A 16,925-nucleotide genomic window follows, 5' to 3' on the forward strand; every position below is an offset into this window, starting at 1 on the left:
AAGGGCAATTAACCCTTTATTTAAAAAAAAAAAAACAAAAGATCAAGTCCACAAAAAGGACCCATGTAACAAAAGCAAAAGGGCCCATGAAAAAAGAGCCGTCAACCCAAAAAAAAAAAAAAAAAAGGCCAGGGATCAAAGCAAAGAAATAATCTCATCCAAGACCTAAGATCATCCAGATAAAAGTGTCAAATTGTCGTGACTCGCACAATTAAGAAAATTCACTTGTGCAAGTCACGAGGGGCATTTGTTGGCACATAAATTTCAACTAAATTTATGACACGTATAAAGCCTATAATAAGAAGGTTGTAGGTAATCACTTCCTAAAAAAAAGATCAATATGATCCGTTGAAGTACATAAATAAAACGACGTTGTATCTCAACGACGTTATTCAAGATGCTCAAGTGACACGTAGAACCTACGAAAGATGACACCTGTAGAGCCTACAGCAAGGACACTACACAGAATGAAACCCCAAAGATCAATCCGGTTAATAAGATATACGACTAATCATATAGCGCTATTATTCAAAATTCAAATGGTGCTATCATTCAATTTGAAATTCAAATTGAAGATGAATCATTCTTATCACCTGATGGCCCTCCATAAATATGAGGACCATCACACAAGACGGGGGATCAAGAAATCATAAGTGAAAAGAACAGAGAGAGAGAGAAAGAAATTGAGATGTAAAAATCGTTACAAGAAAGAAGAAGAGAAGCCTAGAGAACTCAAGAGCCTACACTAATGGCAATGAATAGGTAAAGGGTTCCAAACCCAAGAATTGTATTTTGTATTCGAGGGTTCAAAACCCATAACAATTTCAATAAAATATTTATTTTTCTTAAATTGTCTATTGTTGTTTATTTTGTTCTTCATTAATTGGAGGTTTCATTTGTATAAAATGTGTAATTAACGATCTGAAATACAGATCAAAAATAATAACCTGCTATTCATATAATCAACACTGTTTAGTCCAAAAACTAAACAGTGGACATTTGTAACATAAATTTTGAAATGTGTTGAAACACTTCATGTTTTAAAATTTTCATGTTTTAAAATTTGTGTCTACAGTTACCTTTTATGTATTTTAATTTAATGAATGTCTCTCTGAAATTTTGATCATATACACTTTTGTCCTTATTAAATTGAGTATTCTTCATACTGTGAAAAGGTAAAAGGTTTTTAACAATTTGCATTTTAATATGGTGTATTTCTTTAGTGTACTGCTTTCATTTGATATTTTGCAGTAGCTAGATTTTTCTGCTCTTTCTTTCTCTCTCTCTCTCTCTAGAATTTGTTGCGGCATTGTATCTTGCAGTTAACAGAACATGAACTTGTTTCTTATCTCATGACAGGCGTAAAGACCTTGTGTTTCAACCCTAGTTCACATTTAGTCTTTGCTGGATCAACGGTAGGATATGTATCTTGTTGGGACCTTAGGTATGCATATTTTTGGTAATAACTGATAGTAATGCATATTTTTGGTAATAATTGAAACTTGAGGCAGTGTCTTAAGTAAAGCTCTTATAGTTGTCAAATCGAGATTCGTATTATGAATTGAAATAGTCTCGTATCGAATCGCGAATTGAATCGAATTGTGAATCATAAAGATTCAGTCACTTTTTCTAAATTACTTAAAAACTTATATATACACATTTAAATTTTAAATATATCTTATGAATATGAAATATTTAGACTTAAATTAATGAAAATATTATTTTGAATGATAATCACGTAGTTTAATAGGTAAAAAATTAACAAAAGTTCATATATAAAATTATCATCTTACCTTTTTTTTTTTTAATTATTTTTTTATAGATATTTCTTATTAACTATTCTTAATAAAGATAATAACCAAACAGACAAACTATCAATTTTTAAATTAACAATAATTAATAACGATATTAATATTTGGACAATAAATATATATACTTTTCTAAGTAACAGTAAGCAAATAATAAAAAAGAATTGTTTCAAATCTTTTATTTCAAAACCTAAAATATTTTAATAGGTATAACTAACCTCACACGTGTAATATTCAATTATATTAAATTTAATAAAATATCAATAAATAATTAGGTAAATTACAAATACACCCCTTGATATTTGATTAAAATGCGAATCGCCCCTTATAGTTTTGAAAATTACATTCTGCCCCCTGAGGTTTCTAATTTCATAACAAATCATCCTTTTTTATTAATAAATTATCAAGTCAATTAACAGTTTTTAATGATGATAAAAATATGTTTTAATTAATAATTTAGGTAATTTTATTATTGTATAGGATAGCAATTATGAATTTCATTTTTTTAGTTAATTTTGTTAAATAAAAAAATCTAATAAAGGGGTATTTGTAATTTTTCAAACCACAGGAGGCAATTTGTATTTTAAGCAAACTTCAATGGGTGTATTTGTAATTTACCCTAGATAATTCTAGTGTAACTTTAATCTTGAATATCTTTAGAAAATATATTATACTTTTTTAAAAGGGGAAAAAATGAGAAGAAAAGTTAAAAATATGTTGGGTCTAGTTGAATCAAATTTGATCCCATTAAAAACTCCATGATCACTAAAATAACAACAAATCATGTATATATGTTGATTATTTTAGTATTAAACGCTATTAGAAGCTGTAATATGTCATTTTCATTAAAAAGATGGAGAAAAAAAGAGTCGAAAATATGTTGGACACTATAATTTCAAAAATTGCATGAATCGTAAAAAGTGACTCAAATTGTGAATCGTACGATTCACTAGAGATTCACTTCCAAAATATATTCACTCATAGATTCGTATCGATTTTGCAAAAATTGCAAATCAAATTGTAAATTAAATCGTGAATCCTAAGATTCTAATAACAGAGAAAGATACTAATAGAAAAAAGTTCTTGAGCTTAACAGTTGGATTTGTCTTCCTGCTTGAACAAATTGATTGAAAATGAGAACCTTCAACAAAATTAATTAAACATAAAATATGATCATACTTGGCAGTGGAAAAATTGGGTTAGTTCCATGCAATTTTGAATATTTATGAAAGGACAATATTTTGGTCCCTCCAAAATTTAAATAATTTTACTTTGTTCCCTCCAAGTCTAAATGACAATTTCTGCGTCCGCCACCACAAATGGTACTCCACAAGGACACAGCATAAGCACTGTTTGATCACTACTAGAAGGGCCTACTGGAAAATGTCAATTTAGGATAGTCATGTAATCCTGTAGTAGCAAGGCCTACTGGAAAATGTGAGCCAGAAAATTGAGAAAGAGACACAGAGACAAGGGCCTGCCAAGTTTAACATAACCTTGTTATATTATGGGTAAGTTTTATGAAGTTTATACAATGTGATTATACCTGGCCCCTCCAATTTTCTTATTTTATTATTTATATACTATATTTAAATACACCTAATCTCCCGAAAAGATTTTTTTACTATAAAATAATTAGGTATTACTTTTTCTTATTAGTAAAATATTACAAATTATTGTGGTGAGAAAAATTATGAACCATTGTGGTTTTGTTACGAATCATTGTGATTTAGTTTAAAAAATTGTATGATATACATGTTTTACACTGTGATATGTAATTCATTACCATTCATATATGGAAAATGCTAAAAACAGCCTTACAAGCTACAACTGTTGTTAGTGTTGAAGAAGGGTGTAAAAATTGTATTGAAATTTGTGAAGTATTTTGGGATATGTGAAAATAGTATTGGAATTACAATTTTTTGGCATTTTGTGGTACTTAATTTAGCTGGGCCCTTCATATTGAAGAATTAATGAAAAAAGAGGAGAGAAGAGAGGAGAGAAGAGAGGCACTGATATGTGAGAGGGAGCAAGACCCAAGGTTCCCTTCTTGTTCTTTTAATATTTATTCTTATGTAAAAGATTACGATAATACCCTTCTTACTAATAACCAACGCATTATGGTACATCATTGAAGTTCAAGTTGCTAGAATACATTTAGATTGTTCTCATTATTTCATAGCTTATCTATTAAGTGATTTATTCGTTTTAATAATTATTTAATTCAAATCTTGGCTCAGAGAGAGAGAGAGAGAGAGAGTTGCGGTGTGTGGTTCTTTGGGAGTTTGTAAGCAACACATTGACAGAAAGACTAGCAAAGAGAAATAAAAGTTGTATGGAAAGTGAGACATTTGAGGAGCTACAAAGACTTAAATCAGTAGAATTATCTGCTGCTGATTGGTTGATTGTAAACCATGATGGGACACAAAAGAACACAAAGGCGCCAGTGCTATAGAATCAAATATAGGTTGATTTTAGAAAATCTAAGAAAAAAATTGATGGCATTTTTTTTTCTTGGAAATTCTTTTGTGATTTTATTTTGGAAGACCTAATCATAATCTAGAATGTATATGATCTTATTCTGTTATCTTGCAGGACAATGAGGACTATATGGAATACCCGACTGAGTCCAAATGTTATATATTCTATGCATCACTTGCGAAGTGACAAATCAACATTAGTTATGGGTGGAATAGATGGTGTGTTACGATTCTTGGACCAGGACTCAGGTGAGGTTTTTTCAAGGTGCATTATGAATGAAAGCAGCAGTAGCATATCAAACTCCTCGCGAGATTCATATGGAGTCGTCCAAGTAAAGAAAGCAAGAAGGCTCTCAGAAGATACTCGCATCGATCTCATTCCTAAAACTTTTTGACCTTCTGTAAGATGCTTGGCTGTTAGAATGCAAAAGGTTGTCACAACACACAATGAGAAATATATCAGAGTATGGAAATTCAACAGATAACCGAATGTTTCTTTTCTAAAGCAAACATTTTGATCTTTGAAGTGTAATGCCCCAAATTTCTAGCCCAAATGATAATACAATAATCATGGATTTTTCAAGGAAAACCAAATATAAATCTCCAAATTTATATTACATGATACAATAGTTCTTCATGCAACAATACATTAATCCAACAATAAGTAAATAAACAAATAAATACCCCCAAGGGTTTACAAGTTTCCAAGGCTTGAGAATGGCTACACAAAACAGTTATTCAAACACATACACATACAGCCTTTGGCTTACACACAAAGTCACAGTAAAATGAGAGTCTCGTACTCTCAACACAAATTTCCTCGCCTTTAGTTAGGCGGCATCACCACATCTTTTCCTACACAAAAATTTCGTAGGATGAGCATAAAGCCCAGCAGGAAATCCTTAACAAAGTATATATATTTTATACAAGTCTCAAGAGATGAAATGCACATGCCATGTTATGCCTTTTTTGAAGATAAATCACATTTTCATCTTTTGAAAATCATCATACTTAATGATGTCATGCAATTTCAATTGTTCAAAACTTAACAATTTATTTCAGGGGCGGTAAATATGATTCTTGTAATCCCTAGGTCGATGTTTGCAAGTAGACTATACAAGTACTACCAAATTGTCATTTTTACCGGTATTAACCGGAAGGCTCGACACCTATTCGCGTGGGTTTTCGGTCTTTCACCCCGGATTTTTTGGCCAACTTATTCAATATCATCCACACCACCTATCAAGAATTACCAATGTATTTACCCCAAAACCAATTCATTTCATGAAAATTTATTTCTCAACATTCTTTTCTCAATGCAAGTTTTCAAATCAACTTTCAGAGTTTAATGTAATCAAATGAATTGTTATGCTAATAACACAAGATGAATATAAATACTTTTATTCCAATTCATCATCCAAGGAATGACACAATTCCCTCTTCTCAAGTACCCTTAACAATTAGTCATTTCAAGACTATTTCAACGTTTTGAACAATAATTTCTAAAATGAACAACAATTCTCATATTCTCTGAAATTCATCATTTATATAAATATAAATAAGAAATTTTCCAAACATCCATTTATTTTGACACACAAAATAAATATAACAATATCATTCATGGATTTTCATTCTCTTTTAAAAAAAATCCGCAAATTGTGGGTTTTCTCAATAAACTATACAACTCAAATCTTTGGAAAGAAAACTTTCCAAAATCATCTTTTCTTCAATCAACGAAGATCAAAACCCATAAAATTATTTTAAAAGAACAAGAGACAAACCCACTTTCAAAATTGCTCAAATTCTTGAATCAACAATCAATTTTCAAAGCTATCAAAAGATGATTTCAAAAATCATATAGATCTTACAAAAATATATATATAACTCTAAGAAAATCACTGCCTCAAGTTTTGAAAAAGAAATGAGATGAAACCCTCAAAATCAATGGTGTCGAAACCCGATTTTCACTACACACAACGAAGCCCTCGAGATGATAACCCACTTTGATGAAGAAGCAATGGCAAAACTCAAATGGATCTTGAGAAATCAAGGTTTTTGATCTAGTTTGGGTAGAGAAATGTAGAGAGAAGGGAGAGGAAATGTTTTTAGAGAGAGAGAGATATATACAAAACTGATCTGAAATATCAAATTTACGAACTGATATAACATGGTCCGCTCGAGCGGACAGGCAACTTCGAATGTATTTTGCATTTTTGTTTCGGCGAGCTCGGCCTTCGTAAGCTGTATAGGGTGACTCGACCCCCGACATACTCAGTGAAGTAGCAAAACATGAAAGAATTAACTTCCGATACAACTCTGCAAGGCACAATTCGGGTTGGATTCGCATCTAAAGGTTTGGAGACATTACCTGTTCCAAACACACCACTATAACCCGATAACCAAAAATAAGGAGAATACAAGGGAAACTAAGATATGTAACACCATTCAAAACCATATCAACCCAAGCCCGGAACACCACAAGAGACAGGGTCAAAATTGGGGATCGCTACAACCTTCCCTCCTTAAAGAATTTCATCCCTGAAATTTCAAATCAAACTACCCAAACAAAGGGGGTTTCTAGCGATCAAAACCACGCTATTTCATTTTAAAATCACAATATTAACTCTTAACCATTTTTTTTTTCCCACCATGGTTATCTCATTAACAACAACCGTCCACATTAATCTAAACATGAAGCAAAGAAATGACAATCCGTAACTACTTCATGCTTAACATAACAACATACATAACAACATGTGGTCAACAATTTTAATACATTTTCGTCAAACACTAGGGAATATTACAAGGAAAAACAACTTAAGCATTTTCAAACAAATCCAGATACTTTGAGTGGACTCCCACCTCTTGTTCCCATGTCGCTTCTTCAACCCCATGGTGTCTCCACAACACCTTTACCAATGGTATAGTTTTCCCCGTGGCATTTGCTCCCGGGTATCTAATATTTGAACCGGTCGTTCTTCGTAAGAGGCATCCTTATCTACCTCCAAGTCAACCCAATTAAGCACATGAGAAGGGTCAGGTTCATACTTCCTAAGCATAGCTACCTGAAATACGTTGTGAACTACCGAAAGTTGTGGCAGTAAAGCTAATCGGTATGCCACTTCCCCAATTCACTCTATGATCTCTACAGGCCCAATGAACCTTGGAGATAATTTACCACTTTTACCAAATCTCATCAAACCCTGCCTTGGTGAGATTTTTAGAAATACATGGTCACCAACTTCAAAAGATAAAGGTCGTCTCCTCTTATCAACATAACACTTTTGTTAGCTTTGGGCCGTACCTAACCTCTTCCAAATGAGAACAACTTTCTCGGTTGTCTCTCTTACAATTTTTGGACCCAGTAACGATGCATCACCCACTTCAGCCCAACAAACTGGTGATCTATAAGGTCGGCCATACAAGGCCTCAAATGGTGCCATCCCAATACTAGCTTGGTAACTATTGTTGTAAGCAAACTAAATCAATGGTAAGTGCCTTTCCTAAGGCCCCTTAAAATCAAGGACACAAGCTCTAAGCATGTCCTTCAAAATCTGAATGGTGGGTTCCCACTGTCTATCGGTTTGAAGATGATAAGCAGTGGTAAGAGTCAACTTAGTTCTCAATGCCTCTTGAAGGCTTTGCCATAACTGAGTAGTAAAATGAAGATCCCTATCTGACACAATAGTCATAGGGACTCCATGAAGTCAAACTATCTCTCTAATGTACAACTCTACCAAGCGTTCAACTGAGTCACTAATGCACATCGGAATGAAATGGGTAGACTTAGTCAACCTATCAACAATCACCTAAACGGCGTCATTGCCTCGTTGTGTTCTAGGAAGCCCAACTACAAAATCCATGGTAATACGCTCTCATTTCCACTCGGCTATCCGTAAGGGTTGCAACAAACCCGCTGGTCTTTGGTGTTCGACCTTCACTTGTTAACAAGTAAGGCACTTCGATACAAATAAAGCGACATCCCGCTTCATGATACATTTTAGTGCCTCCCGGGTGTATCGCAAGGTGTGAGTGACGGAACTCCCAAAGTACTTCCTCTCTATAAGATTCTGGTACAAACAAACAGTCTAGGTAACGTACACTCATATCCGAGTGAACGTTCAAACCTTTCTCTTCCTTCCCATTGGAAATCTTAACACGGATTGATTCCATATCACGGTCTCCTCGTCGTGCCTCTATGACCTTACTAACCAAGGTACGTTGAGCATTCAAAGTAAACAAGGTAGCACTCTCTCCGGACTCACCCAAGTGCAAATCAAACTTGCCAATAACATCTAGCATATCCCATTCCCCGAATGGCCACACTTGCCAAACTACTCATAGTTTTTCGACTCAAAGCATCGGCCGCCACATTGGCCTTCCCCGGATGATAGTGTAACTCAAAGTCATAATCCTCCATAAATTCCATCCACCTCCGTTGTCGTAAATTCAAGTCTTTTTGAGAAAACAAATGCTTTAGACTCTTATGATCTGAGAAAACCTCAAACTTCGCACCATACAAGTAATGCCTCCAAATTTTCAAAGCAAAAATCACCGCTGCTAATCTAGATCATGGGTGGGGTAATTTTTCTCATGAGTTTTCAATTGTCGTGAACCGTAGGCCACAACTTTTTCCTCTTACATCAAGACACAACCAAGTCCATCCCCGAACGCATCACAATAGACAGTGTAATTCAAACCCCTTTTCGGAATTATTAAAACCAGTATGGTAGTCAATCTAGTCTTAAGCTCTGGAAATAAATTTTCACACGCCTCACTCCACATAAATTTGATACCTTTTCTAGTCAACCTAGTCAAAGGTGCAGCTAGTCTAGAGAAGTCCCTTACAAAACGTCGATAATACCCCACTAATCCCAATAAACTCCGGATTTCAAAAACATTCTTGGGTTGTTCCCAATCCTGTACGACATCTATCTTTAAGGAGTCCACAGTCATTCCCTCTCTAGACACTACATGCTCCAAAAACTTCACCTCTGTTAACCAAAACTCGCATTTTTCAAATTTAGCATACAATTGGTGCTCACTAAGTATTCTCAGCACTACCCGCAAGTAAGTCTCGTGTTCCTCTTCAGAGGTTGAATAAATCAAGATGTTGTCCACAAAGACGACCACAAAACAGCCCAAGTATTCCCGAAAAATTCTGTTCATCAAATCCATAAAGGAAGCCGGTGCATTGGTCAACCCAAAAGGCATTACAAGGAATTCATAGTGGCCATAACGAGTACGAAAGGTTGTCTTCTGAATGTCCTCCTCCCGGACTCTCAACTGATGGTACCCCGACCTTAAATCTATTTTTGAGAAGCAACGAGACCCTCTAAGTTAGTCAAACAAATCATCTATTCTGGGTAGAGGATACTTGTTCTTAACTGTAACTCTTTTCAACTTGCGGTAATCAATACACAACCGCAATGACCCATCCTTCTTCTTTGCAAAGAGAGCCGACGCTCCCCAAGGCGATGTACTAGGGCGAATAAAGACCTTGTCTAAAAGTTCTTGGAGTTGAATCTTCAACTCATGCAATTTGGGGGTGTAAATCTATACGGTGACATGGAAATCGATGCCGTGCAAGACACTAATTCAATTGAGAACTCGATCTCCCGATGAGGTGGTAAACTAGTAAAATCTTCTGGAAAGATATCCGGGTATTCACAAACTACTCTTGGTAACTCAACACGAGCCCCGTCACTCTAACTATCCAAGAGAGTTGCAAGAAGGCCACTAAGCTCGCTCCTACTACGAGGGTCAACATCTGGCCACAAGGCTTTATTAACTCGGTTCCCCAGAAAATAGAAACGATCACCACCCGAAGTGCACACCATAACTCTCTAACGGTAACAATCAATCATAGCTTGATAAGAACACAACCAATCCATGCCTAAAATGACATCAAAACTCAACATATCTAGCAACACAAAAGCAAACGGAAGTCGATGCCCAGCAACTTCTATTTCACAATCACGACAACCTCGGTCTAAGTCAACTGTAGGTGACTCTACTCTAAGTGAAAGCACTAACCATGCTACCTCTAACCCCAATACAGAAGTAAATGTAGTAGATATAAATAAATGAGACGCACCCGTGTCTATCAATACATTAGCCAAAGAATTACACACAACAAAAATACCTATCACAACTAAGGATTCTGGCAACTGCTTTCGCACAGTAACAACATACACGTGCCCCTGTGGGCCTTGATTAACTTGCTTCCCTCTCGAAGCATAGGTCTGTTGTACTGACTGAGACGAAGAGGCTCCCTGATTAACTCGTGAAGCTTGGACTGATTGAGCCTACTGGTGGCTTTGAGTCTACCTTGACCTTGATGCGCCAGATGCGCCTCCCAATTGTGGGCAAGTTCTTTTCATATGCCTCGGCTGACCACATTGGTAGCAATTAAACCCTTGACCTTTATTCTGAAACTGAGACTGACTTTGAGATCGGTTAGGTAGCGGTAATATTAACCGCCATCTTCCCTTCTGTGGGCATGAGAAGGCTTTGTGACCTGGTTGGCCACACTTGAAACATGAGAAGCTACTCGATGCATTTTTTCCCGGACTCGCACTAGGCAAAGGAAAAGTAGATCTAGACTGCTATGGTTGGAACTAGGATGGATAGGTGTTCCTGCTCTTCTTGTTCTGCCTATAGTCTCCTTGAGACTCTTGGCCCCTAGTCCTCGAACTCCGAAGCCTCTCCTCCTCGGCTTGTATGGAAATTTCTAGATGTGTCACGGTCTCCACAAGACGGTCATATTCCCGAATCATATTTCCGACAAGCTTGAACATAATTTTTGTTTTCAATTTCTTTTCAAATTCCATGCAACGACGCTCTTCCGTTACCACCAACTCTGGTGCAAATCTGGACAAACTAGAGAAGACTGCCTCAAACTCTGCCACGGGCATGCCGAGTTATTTGAGGTCTTTAAACTCTTGCCTCAATCTCTCTCTAGCAGTGGGAGGTATGTACTTATCTTGGAAAGTAACCACAAAGGCTTACCATGTCAGCTCCACTCTACCCTTGGCATATTTGCACCATTAACCCGCGTCTCCCTTAAGATAGTAACTCGCTAGAGTCACTCTTAATTCAATATCTTCGATATGAAGCGTCTCAAATGTCTTCACAGTTTTTTCGAGCCACTCATCCACTTTCTTGGGCTTGGGGCCACCATGGAACTCATCCGGTTTCGTCCGCAAGAACTCTCTAGCAAAGAAACTCTCCCTTGACTCTGCGGTGTTCTCTCGGGCTTGATTCTCCACCCTCAACAAGTTCATAGACTCTCTTAAAGCCCCTGCCATTTCTCAAGCTAGGGCCCCCATTGCGGTTCGACTCACTTGTCAGGGGATTCCTGCATGTCCCACTTGTTCGGTCACATTAGCTTGCCCAGAATCTTCCTCTTGCACCGGAACCTCATGGACCAGTACCTCATGCACACCTCGACGAGCCCTACCACGCCTCCCACCTCTACCACCACGAGTTTGACCTTTTCCTGACATCCTATAAATGACAATAGAATTAATTTAGCACACTAATCCACATGTGCCCGCAACTTGCCTTACACGTTTGATCACAATAATTCTATATATTCCTCTACCATATAACAATTAAATTTCACCACACATAAGCACTTAGTCATGTAAACACATACGGATTATACTCTTATAATGAGATTCGTCCCACGAAAAACCAAGAATTCTTAATAGAATATTGATCAAGTACCTGTAGCTCGACTTTTTCGCACCCCCTTTTAGAGGTTGAAATATGCCCTACAGTATCGGACTCCCGCAGTTCTAAATCTGATTCCATAAGTGTAATGTAAAATAGATAAATACCAAAGAGTCCAAATCCCACAAATCTTTTGGAAAACAATTTTGAATTAAATTGCCAAAAATGGACTGCTTTTCCAGACACAGAGTCACCACCTAAATGTTTTATTTTGGGAAAATTTAGGAAACCCATGACTCCTACCAAAGGCCACGTGTCCGTCATCAACAAGATTGTCTCAGCTCGGGAACTTAGGTACGAGAAGGGAAGGTCATGAATTGAGCACCCCCGCTCGCCCGATCAAAGATCAATCTCTACTAATCATGATATGAATCTTACTTTGCATTTATATGTTCTTGTTCCGATTATTAATCTAGTATTACTATGTGATGCGCACATACAAGTATAGACTAACTTGCAATAATTGAAACACTTGAGTCATGTTTGTTTTCTGGAAAGAGTTTTGAATTTGCCACTTGAAAAGTGGGCTTAAATGTGCATGGCTCAAATTATTCCAATTCAAGCAATTAGCTTTCATCCACAGGCATACAAGCAGGTATATCAATTAAGCACTTAGCCTCACAGTAAGCATGCTAGACATGGCAACAATCACACTTATGCAACGTGCTAAAGCGTAAAAACTTACCTCGTACCCCAAGCCAAAAGAGAAACCAATTAGAAAGATGCATGATCCGAACTATGCAATATGGCTAATGTAACACATATGATATGCAATATAGGCTCGGCTACTAATATGGCATATGAATCAATTGATAGTATGCAGTTGAACATGTATTGAAAGAAGTATGTAAACAAGCAATTTAATATGATGAACCGAGCCCCGGTGCATGTAAAACAAGGGGATGCAAACATGAATAATGCTAAATAAAACGTGATGTCCCTAATCTAACCATCATAAGCGATTAAATGAAAGGGAGAAAGACATGGGATTGGAAGACATACACATTATTACAAAATTACGCCCTCACATAGAAGGGTCTGAATGTCTGAGTGTCCAAATTAACTATTTATTACAAATCCAAAGGAATAAACACTTAAAAGGGCTGTCTAATTTATTATAACAACAATACATATGCAATGCTCGTGTGATGCTCTTCGGAAGCCACCCTGTCTGCCTTGCCTTGTTGGGAACTGTTCTGTTTCACCCTCAGTCACTATTACAATCACTACTGATAACCAAAAGTGTACAGTTTCCCATATATTGGGGTTTGGCTGACCCGCAATCGATTTGAGCTCAAATAAATCCGACCATGCCTTATTTTTTGTAGAAGACTGTTTATTCGTGCCTGAGGTGAAAACAGTGCAGACAGGGTGTTTCGAATTCTGTTTGTCCCTTTCACACTTCTCTATCAATGGAAAGCATCGAGGGAAGGGTGAAATTGTTTCCAAAATCATTAATGAGCAAGTTGATTGCTTAATGATTTCGGGTACAATTTGGACAAAAATTAATAAATGAATGGAACCACCCCTCCCTCCTATCATAGATTGAAGTCAAAGAGGGAGGTCGAGATGCTTCAAAGTTCATTTAAAACATCATGAATTGATGTTTAGGCAAGCCTTCACACAATAGACTCGGCATAACGTCCGGTCGAATCCAAGCAATATACTTTATTTTCTTTATGTGGGTTGATTCTTTTTAACAATTTTTGTTAGTCCTTTCCATTGTTTAATTCATTAAGTCCAAGGTGACGATTATGTCCACTAAATGAGAAGTGCGCCAAATAGGAAATAATTCTTAATATGAAAGAGAGGTTATACCGTTGGCGATGAACCTCCGTAGAGATTAAGCCATGAAGCATAGATCTCTAGCTTGTAATTTGAATAACTATCAACCATTTGAAGTCACTCTTAATTTAAAGGAATGGATGATAGGTGACGCTTCAGGATTTGCCTAAAACATCATGAATTGGTGTTTAGATAAGCCCTGACACAATAAACTTGGCATCACGTCCAGCCAAGCCCAAGCAATATGACTCATTTTCTTATGTATGTTGATTGCTTTTAAATCAATTCTTTTAGTCATTCCCATTCTTTAGTCCATTTGTCCAAAGTGAATATTAAGTCCTCTAAAAGGAGAAAAGTGCCAAACAGGAAATTGTTCTTGGCATGAGAGAGATGTAATGCTCTGGTAATGAACCTCCGAAGAGATTAAACCATTTAGCATGGAAGGTCTCTTTCTCATGCTAAAAACAACATATATGGGATTTCAATTCACCATTTTCAATTAGATTACAATAATATACAATATAACAATAAATCAAAGCAAAAGAGCAAAATAAGTAAGAAATGCAAAAAAATGATGAACTCCTTAGTTTACAAACTCCCTCTTGCTCACCCTCAAGTGTTGGAAGTGTGTTCTCACATCCTCAATTCGAAATTATGGAGTTTATGGAAGTGTTGGCTCAAGATTGAAATATTTTCTCTCTTTTCGCTCTACCTCAAATGTTTTTGCCTCTTGAATCAAGTTTTTTCCTCCGCCCCTTGAAATCATCCATTTGGTTGCTTTATATAAGCAACAAAACAAAATATAATAATATAAATATTATATTAATATCATCTATATGCATATTATATAATATATAATATATATATGTTCAGTTGAGTGAATTGATGTCGGCAATATAATTTTTCATTATTTTTCTTTTATAATATATATAATATAATTATAATAATATATAAAATATATAATATATAATTTATACCAAAATACTAAACATATAATATAATAATATTAAACACATAGTATAATTTTTTTTTATTTTCTTTTATATATATAAAATATATAATTTATACCAATTTATATAAAAACACCAAAAATATGAACAAACACATAAAATTATGCAAAATTACAAAAATACTAAACTAATGAAATATTTAGTATTTTAAAACAATTTGGCCATACTGGTGAAAATTGGGATTAAAGTTCAAATTCCATCTCTCTTACTAAGGATTTTGTGAGAAACACATTCTAATTGTCATCATCGGGTAATCAAAAGAAAGCGCCCAAGTCTTAGGGTCGGTCAAAATTGGGGTGTCTACAATTGCCCCTCTTTGACAGAGCTCAAAGTCATTTTATGACGCGAGTAAATGTCAAAGCCCGAAGACGACCCATTTGACGAGGTCGTAAGACTTGGGCAAACAAACAAACAAATATGTAAACAATTGGTTGAACCTGAAGGTTTCCTGCGTATCCTTTTGTAAGGAATCAAACCTCCATAGTTCAAGGGCAGAGTGCAAGTGATATGCACTTGAAAGTTGGACTCACACGCTTCGCGAAGACAGCCATTTGAAAACTTATGAGCATGCAAGATGATGCAATAAGCAATAATGAATACAATACACAAAATAGCAAACTAACAACACATGAATGAGCAGCTTCAAGCTTAAAGCAAAAAGATCTAGAACAACACTCTACCTACGCCAAAACATAGGACGAGGAAAGAAAATCTCGCTCAGGGCTGCATTCCACATGCCCTGAGAAACAACAGAGAGGTGTGTGATAGATGCACAAAGTGAATGAGTGCGATAGATGCACAAAGTAATGGAGTGCGATCGATGCACGAAGGGGTCGAGTACGATAGATGCATAAAATAAAGGAGTGCGATAGATGAACAAAGGGATCGAGTGCGATAAATGCACAGAGTAAAAGAGTGCAATAGAAGCACAAAGGGATCGAGTGCGATAGATGCACAAAGTAAAGGAGTGCGATAGATGCACAAAGGGATAGAGTGCGATAGATGCACGCGGTGATCGAGTGCGATAGATGCACAAAGTAAAGGAGTACGATAGATGCACAAAGGGATCGAGTGCGATAGATGCACCTTGGGGACATGATCGTGCGATAGATGCACGATGGGGATATGATTAAGTGATAGATGCACAAGAGGGATATGTGACAAACAATGTAATGGATGATTTGTTGAGGAAATGTAGTATACTAACAAAGCGGTGCTTTAGAAAGCACCTCATGGGGCGAGTGGTAATGAACCGCTATACTCTGACGAGGATTTCCCTCTTGTGTTCTTCGAACTCTTACCTTCAACTCACAGTTCAAAGGCCCACAAATGCTGACAAGGGGTAACCTCTACATGTAGAAGCGACGGATGCCATTTTTCTTCTTGATCATATTCACAACTTTCCCTATTCTCTAATGTGGTGACAGACTAGGTCGATTCAGTATCCAGAATTTAGGCGCATACACTCTACCTCAACTTATGGGGCTGCCATATAGATTTCAAGCCAGGGATACACCCTTGGGTATTTAAACCAGACTTCAGCCTCGAAAATTCCAAACCTTTGCATTCTAGGCATCGCCATTCGAACTCTAGTTTCCACCGTCGTAGTTGGTCTCCTAGAAACTCATTGCAAACACAAACACGTGGCTATACCAGAGCACTTGAAGTCATTTGGGCACGACAAACACCAAAGGAATTGTGCCTTTAGAGGATTTAAGGTCTCCTAGACCAAGAGAGTGCACAAGTCAGTGCGATGCGCAAGATAGTGCGACGATGAAATACACAAGATAATGCGATGCGCAAGATAGCACGAAGTGAGTTTATTGTGCGATGCACAGAGTGAGATTTTTGTGCGATAGATGCACAGAGTGAAATTATTATGCGATAGATGCACAGAATGAACAAGTGAACAAGACTACAAATCAATACGGTGACAACACATGTTCCATGCAAGATAGGTAACCGATGCATGATGTTAATTGAAAGCATGTTCTATGCCAGAGACAATATGCAAAATTGAAAGCATGTTCTCTACAAGATACGAGAGCATATTCTATGCACAACTGAAAGCATGTTCTATGCGTGAAACATGAATGATGCAAGAT

This window comes from Camellia sinensis, chromosome 2 (genome assembly GCF_055761805.1).
Source record: "Camellia sinensis isolate YWXY chromosome 2, ASM5576180v1, whole genome shotgun sequence".
In the NCBI taxonomy this organism is placed as follows: domain Eukaryota; kingdom Viridiplantae; phylum Streptophyta; class Magnoliopsida; order Ericales; family Theaceae; genus Camellia; species Camellia sinensis.